At 43.3% G+C, this 7,164-nt stretch overlaps 1 pseudogene; it reads left to right on the top strand.

The window, feature by feature from the left end:
- The first annotated feature begins 2,700 nt into the window (after positions 1–2,700).
- Positions 2,701–5,267, top strand: LOC101788307 (ubiquitin carboxyl-terminal hydrolase MINDY-2-like; annotated as a pseudogene).
- The last annotated feature ends 1,897 nt before the right edge of the window (positions 5,268–7,164 follow it).

A 7,164-nucleotide genomic window follows, 5' to 3' on the forward strand; every position in this document is an offset into this window, starting at 1 on the left:
AACCTATCCTTAGTTTCTTTCAAGTGGTTATGCCAGCTTTCAATAGAGTTTTTAGTTTCCTGGTAATCTCTTTGAATCTGCTTCACGTATTCTATCTTTTCTCTATTTTCTCCATCAAATAATTCTCCCCTTTTTTTCTGTTCTTCCATTCAACCATCTGTTTTTTCTTGGGCAGTGCTTAGCATTTCTCTAACTATTCTACTTATATCTTGCTTTATTTCATTAAATGCTTCACTTTTGAACTCATCTATGAGGCTCTGGAGATATCGCTTTATGTCTATTGGTGCCATGCCTGATATTGCATGTTTTCTGTCCTCATTATCCTTTGTATTTACCTTTCCTGGATCAGTGTTCTCAGGATTGGGGGCTGAGGACCCTTTCTTGTTGCTCCCTCTTTCCATATTTTTTGTTTCTTCCATACAAATGTAAATAGGAGGCACAGGTTTTTTTTTCTTTGTCAATTACAGTTTGTTTGAATCTGCCAGCTAGGTGTTCCCACCCACTGCAATGTGCTAGGGAGACACAGACCTGGGCAGCCTCTGCTGGGCCCGCCCCTCCAGGTCAGTCAAGCTACTAAAGGCTTCACTGCGAGGGTGCACCTCCAGGCACTGGGACCTGGTTTAGGCTAGCCTACTGGGTCTCAGACTGTGTCGTCACCCAGGCCAGGCACTCCCCACCAATCTCACTTGAGAGGAGAGTATACTACTGAAGTCACTGCAGCATCCTGTTCTGGCTAGTCTGCCCGGTCCCAGAATGTCCTCTGTTGGAGCCTCCTAGTCCATGGAAGAGTCCCTGTTTCCCTCACGCACTGCAGGTCAATGCAGGGCTCCCCATCTGTCACGCTCTCAACTCCATTTGCCGATTTCTGCTCTTAGAGCTTTCACGTCTCTCTCTTTGCCATCCCGATTCAGATGCAGGAGCGGCGGCAGGAAACCCAAATCATGACTTCCAGTGGCACGGGTTCCAGCTTCCACGCTGAGAGTTTATTTGTTCCTGTTATAGCACCGGGATTGCATTCCCAGTTGGTTTCTCTCAGCCCAGTTCCTTCTTGGGTCAGCAGGGTATATTTTCCCTTGCTTAGGACTCTTTACTCTGCACCATTCCTGGAGTCTAAGCTGGGTATCTCAGAGAGCCTCCATAGCTGCTGTTATCTGTCTGCCATGTTCTCTTGGAAGTCCTAAAGAATAATTTTCTAAGCTTTACAAGATAAAACTCAAAAAAAAAAAAAAAAAAAAAAAAAAAAAGATAAAACTCAGCAGACACACCTCGTCAGGGGATACCATAAGAAAACACTAAAATATGCAAAAGTGTAAGTATTGAAAGGGGGAAAAAACTCCTTTCTTAGAAGATATGAAGAAATATCAAATTACATAGTTAACTTTTATTGCTCAAAAGGAAATTAGAAAAGCTGAAAAGCATTGATAAAATTACAAAAATCAATTTTATTTTTCTGTCACACTGAGAAATGTTATGGGTTATTTGTTATAAAACATGTTATTGACAACAGCATGTGTGAATGTCAGTTGAAACAGGACCATGCTTGAAAACTCCCTGACCAGCACCATCCCATCAGTGACCTATGATTCACCTGGTTTACAACCTTGATTAAAACTTGAGCTATATCTTTTAAGGAAAACTAGCATGTAGGTGAACCAATCACGAGCAGCCAAAAACCTTATGATGAAATAAGTAGGGTCTTTCCACTGAAGTAGCTCAGATAAGACAGTAGTATAACTGCAACCAATCATATGTTTTCTTTGCTTTGTACCTGTGTCTGTGCCATAAAAGCCACCCACTTGTGCCCTCTCAGTGGAGGACCTTGGATTAGAGCTACAGGTTTACAAATGGCTTTTAGCTCAGTTAAACACTTTAAAGGTGTATTGTATCTCCATTTACTACCTAAGACATAAAGTTTATGATACACTTAGAATACTTCTACACAGGGATTCATGAAACAGTCTATCATTTGCACTATTGCTGTCGAGGAGAGTATAAATCTATATTGAAGGACACTCAAGATGTAAAAATGATAGAATATGTTGTGTTAATGGGTTTAAAATGACAATGTCAATAGTGTCAAAAAGAAATGTGAGTTGTACTCAAAATAATCTACACAATCATTACAATATTGATAGCATCTCACAGGTGACTTCCATGGAACTTACAACTATATTGTAAAATTTATATTGAAATACAAACTTCCTCATAGATCCAGGGGAGACATGAGGAACAGTAAATATCTCTGCAAGGTATCAGGACATCTTCAGCATTCCAGACCCAAGGTGGTGCTGTACTGACACGGGCTTTGAGCGACACACAAGTGCAGCACAACAGAGAAGACAGAAGTAGACCTGAACCACTGAAAACATATGACATTGGAGGAGTGCTACAAAATGTGACAAGTACAGACTTTAGTATTTATGGGAGTAGAGATGAGAACAGAAGCAAATGAAATGGGAGGTACAGTAAGTGATGGCAGGCAACTATCATTGGCTTAAAATCAATTTTCAATTTGAAAACAACTCTGAATGCAGAAAGTTAATTTAAAGTTATTCAAAACTTGTGAACAAATCTTAGTGTATCACAGGCATATCTATTCTGGAGTGCTGCGCAGACTGAGGCTGTGAGCTCGCTCCTGCCAGTTATCAAGTCCTGCTGTGAGCATGCGCGGGAGCACATTCCCAGCATCCTCCGCGGTGAGGTGTGGCGCCAGGGTGCACTCCTGAGACACAGCGGCTGTCATGACGTCGTGGGCGCGGTCTGAGGAGAGCTGTTTGCAGTTTCTGTAGAGCGAAGCCCGGGCCCCAGGCCTGGAGAGTGACATGGGGTTTGGATCGACCCGGAACCCTGGTCGCAACAGCTGGGAACGGGGTAGTTAGTGGCTACACCGGGGCTGGAGGGCCGACCAGAGGCCCGGCTCCCAGGGTGGGGGATGGGGAGAGGGCTCCTGAACCCCCAGTCTCCTGCTTGTTCCTCCTTCTCCTTCCCTTGCAAGGACTCCAGGGCCCCCTCGAGAGAGCAGCACTAGCTCCACGTTCAGTAGCAGGGAGGGTGCAGAGAGCTGGATCCCAAAGAGGAGCAGGAGGGCAAGCAAGGACTGACTGTGCCGAGCACCGTGCTACAAGGGGAAGAGAGGACAAGGCTGCTCAGTTTCCTGTGCTGCCAAGGAGTGCTTTCCTGGGCAGGCTGTGAATCTCATCAAGTGGATCCGATGGAGGGAAGAGAACACACCCATTATCACCCAGGATGAGAATGAGAAGAATGAGAATGAGAATGACAACTGACAACCAGCCCTGCCCTTTGCTGACAATCTTCACTGTTTTGCTTCTGGCTTGGAAGATGAAACTTCCACCAGAGATGGAAACAACTGCAGCATAGGTGGAGGACTATTTGGGCTATTACTTGTTCGATGCCAAACCAAAAGAAGTTTCAGAAATTCGGCATTTAAATTAGGAACGGAGGATAAGTGGCACCAAGGGGATTTTGCAGAAACTGTAGACGGATGTGGACATACCCGTGAAGTCCCCAGGCATCCGCGCGTTTGAGTACACGGCGGAGTGTGTAGTGTTTGACCTTTACATTCCTTTGTATCACAGGTGGCTAGTGGATCCCCAGACTCAGTAACTGAGCAGTTGCTCAACAATGCTCAAGTGACATACCATGGATTTTGTGAATTAACTCCAGCCGTTCAGGAGGGAGACCTCTGTGTTCTTTGGTAATAATTGTTTTAGCACAAGGGTCAGCTGTATTTGTTGATAACGGCCAGAGATTTATGGCTGAACAGAAAGTTGTGTGGGAAAGCCCTCACAGTGTAGCTGGTGACGGAGACTTCTGTGACTCAGACTTTCATTTGAGGCTTGCTTCAGACCCTGAAACTGCATACAAAGGACCACAGGATCAGATTAATCAGCACTATCTCAAGGCCCTGTTTTGTACAATAAGAACGGAATCAAGAGGTCAGTTGGGAACAGTTCTCAGAACACATCAGTGATTTGGAGATAGTGAGGAAACTCCAAGGAAAAGAAGAAGACAGTGACGGAGAAGTGTCCCAGTTCTGCCAGGAGCAGGAGCAGGAGCAGGCAGCAGTGGTGGCTGCTGTGTCTGCATAGCCCAAACCTGGCCAGCGCAAGCCCCTCCATCAAGTGGAAGACAGTCTGGAACTAGTGACCATAAACAGAGGGAATCTTGAGAAAAATATAAAGAAATAGGAAAGCAAAAAACCAGCTGTGTCATTGTGTAACAAGTATTAGATTCTGATGGAACTAAGTACAGTAGGTGTCTTGAGAAACAAAACTTAAAGAGGGCAAGGAAGAAAAACAGGTAAATACTGTGTATGCATGATTTCACAGTGGTTTTCTGTCACCTTTTTCAGGGAAAATGTTGGTTTCTTATAATCAGAGTTTTAAATCACACAATAATTCATGAACTGGAGTTTCATGTTATAAGTTGGAAATGCTGTATTGTCATTCATGAAAAATATTGCACTTATAGCCAAATAAGAAAATCACAGCAAATTTTGTGATTTTGTCACAGTGACATTTATAACTCTTATCAGTTAGCAATATTGTTGTTTTCTAACAATAAATGGAGGTTATTGTCAGATTTCGTCATGAAATTTAAATATTAACACAATAGATTCTAACATGCTTTCCTGAAAATAATCAGAAAAGAAGCCTTAAGGATTTTTCAAGATGCTTGTTATACCCCTATTGCAAAAATAAGCCCCATTAAGGTTTTCAACCAGATGGATGCACTTAGTAGCTCCATCACAACACATGACAAATGTGTTGAATTATGCCTAACAATATTAATACATGAGTAAATATAAATCTATTGATAGTAGTATTTTAACTGATGATGATACAATTTGAAATTAAGTATATTTGTAAATACCCAAGCAGATGCCTTTGGGTGAGTGGTAAACACCTGTGTAATGAGATGAACTTGAGACTTATTGCTGAATGTGCAATCGGAGTACAGACACAAAGCATGAATAAGGTGCACACTTGATAATGAATAGATGTGTTTCTCTAATACGGATTTTCATGAGTCCATACCCCTTGTGTTGTATGGTACGCCATGAGCTGTCTGCATGGACAAGATATGCTCATTTAAGGAGAGTTCTGTTGCTGCACCTGTGAGATTGGGACCAATAGTTCTATGGAGTTACAAGAAATTCAGACAAGAATTTGGGGTTTTGAAAGTTAGGACAATGCGCTACAAGATCACAGTGACAATTTGAATAAATGTAGATTTTCATATGTGAATGAATGAGTGAATATCCTATGCTGTACCTAAAAAAAATAATATAATCCCTGAAAATAAGCTTCATTGAATCCTTGGGTCAAAACATAATACCCGGTCCTTTTTTGGGGGAGAGGATATGGTCAACTGCTTTGTCTCTAGCTGACCTCAGGACCAGATCTCTGTGTAACACACCATGAAAGAGCAGCTCCAGATGAGATGACCCAGAGGAGATGTGAACTCTTACCCATCAGAGGCAAGTGACAGTTTGCAAACTGTCTTGAGTACAATTGCTGCTAAAGCAACAATACAAACAAACAAACAAATGGTCCTTTTGGAGTAGCATAACTGAATTCAAGAGTCCCCACCACAGCTTCTGGATCTCAATCCAAAACAACCAAATATGTTTTCACAAAGGGGAAAATGGGATCTGTTTGTTTATTTATTTGTTTAAATCTGGGTCTTTTTCAGACAGGGTCTCACTTTCAAGTTGTCTGGCCATCAGCTAACTTTGTAGCCCAGACTGGACTCAAATTTGCAATGATCCTTGTGTCACAGACTCCTAAGTGCCAGGAACACAGAGATGTGCCACCTTGCCTTGCAGGAACTGTTCTGAAGGTCAAAACGCAGAGTAGCGGGAAGTGAAAGACAGTGCCCAAGGTCCAAAACTAATATGATCAAGGTCACGGAGATGACAGACAGGGACTCCCAGGCAGTGCTGTCACTATGCTGAAGGAACTGCAGCCCCTGGTGGCAGCTTCTGTGATTTTCAGATGTCACTCATGAGCAGCACCATCCTGTACTCAACTCTCTGTGTCTGACTTTGTCACTTAGCCTAAAGCCCTCCAGGGTTATCCATGTTGCGCTTACAATATCTCTGTTTCCTTGGTAGAAGACCAGTGTAATTCCTGTTTTTAGGAATGGCTGAACAAGAAAAGCAGAGGCTCACATAATAAATGCCTCACTGTAAATAATACCAAAAGCAAAAATACACTAGAGAAGAAGTCACATGGATAATTCAGGGTGATTGCCTTGAGCCAAACACTTAGAGCCAAACACTTAATCATGTGCAATGTTTGCTCCTAGTTCATGAATCGCATCGCTGGAGCACATGTGCATATGGATGGGGGAGACAGTGGTGGCACCTCTAGGATGTGTGGAATGGAGTGGGGATTGCAGATCCAGATAGTGAGAGACCAGGGCTGGAAAGAATCTGCACACTGAGCCCGGTGGTGGAGTCCAGGATGGGTCCATCTGCATGAATCCTCTCCACCATACTCTTCAGGTGTTCATGGTGACTCTAATTTATGCATCAAAGAATGACTACAGAAGCACTAAAGTAGAGGTTTCAGACAGAGCATGAGTTTCACATGCAAAGGCCCTGTGTATCATTCTCCATCCTGGCCCCCCCAAGAAGGTAAAAAACATGAAGCCTTCATCGAAAATTCTTAAGCAAAATAAATCAAGATCAATTCATGATCTTGTTCAGAAATTCCCACAAAGATATTAAACAATGAACTCAATTATATGTTGCTTTGCTTATGACAATATCTATGCATAATTAAATGCTGTGGCATCCTAGAATAACTATACTGAGACAGGACCTTTACCTGGGAAACAACAGCTCTACTCAGAACTCCATGTGTGTCAGTGCCTATGCTGCAAGGGAAGGTGGGAGACCAGAGTCCCTAGTGCCCTCTGGGAATACTTGGTAGGGCGATTTGGGTAGCAAACTTAATTGTTCCTACACAGCTGTGGATGGAGAAGGATAAGAAGAGAGATGTGGACAGGGGAGCCTCATGTAGCTGAGGGCAGAGCAGGGCCTACAGGGATGAGGGTAGTGAGGGCCGGTCAGGCAGGACACAGAGGGACAGACAGCAGGGTATGAGTGCAGAGCTTCGAGGAACAGGTGGCAGTACT

The sequence above is a fragment of the Cavia porcellus genome, unplaced genomic scaffold (genome assembly GCF_034190915.1).
Source record: "Cavia porcellus strain 051 isolate PalLab524CR breed Dunkin Hartley unplaced genomic scaffold, mCavPor4.1 scaffold_7, whole genome shotgun sequence".
NCBI classification, from domain to species: domain Eukaryota; kingdom Metazoa; phylum Chordata; class Mammalia; order Rodentia; family Caviidae; genus Cavia; species Cavia porcellus.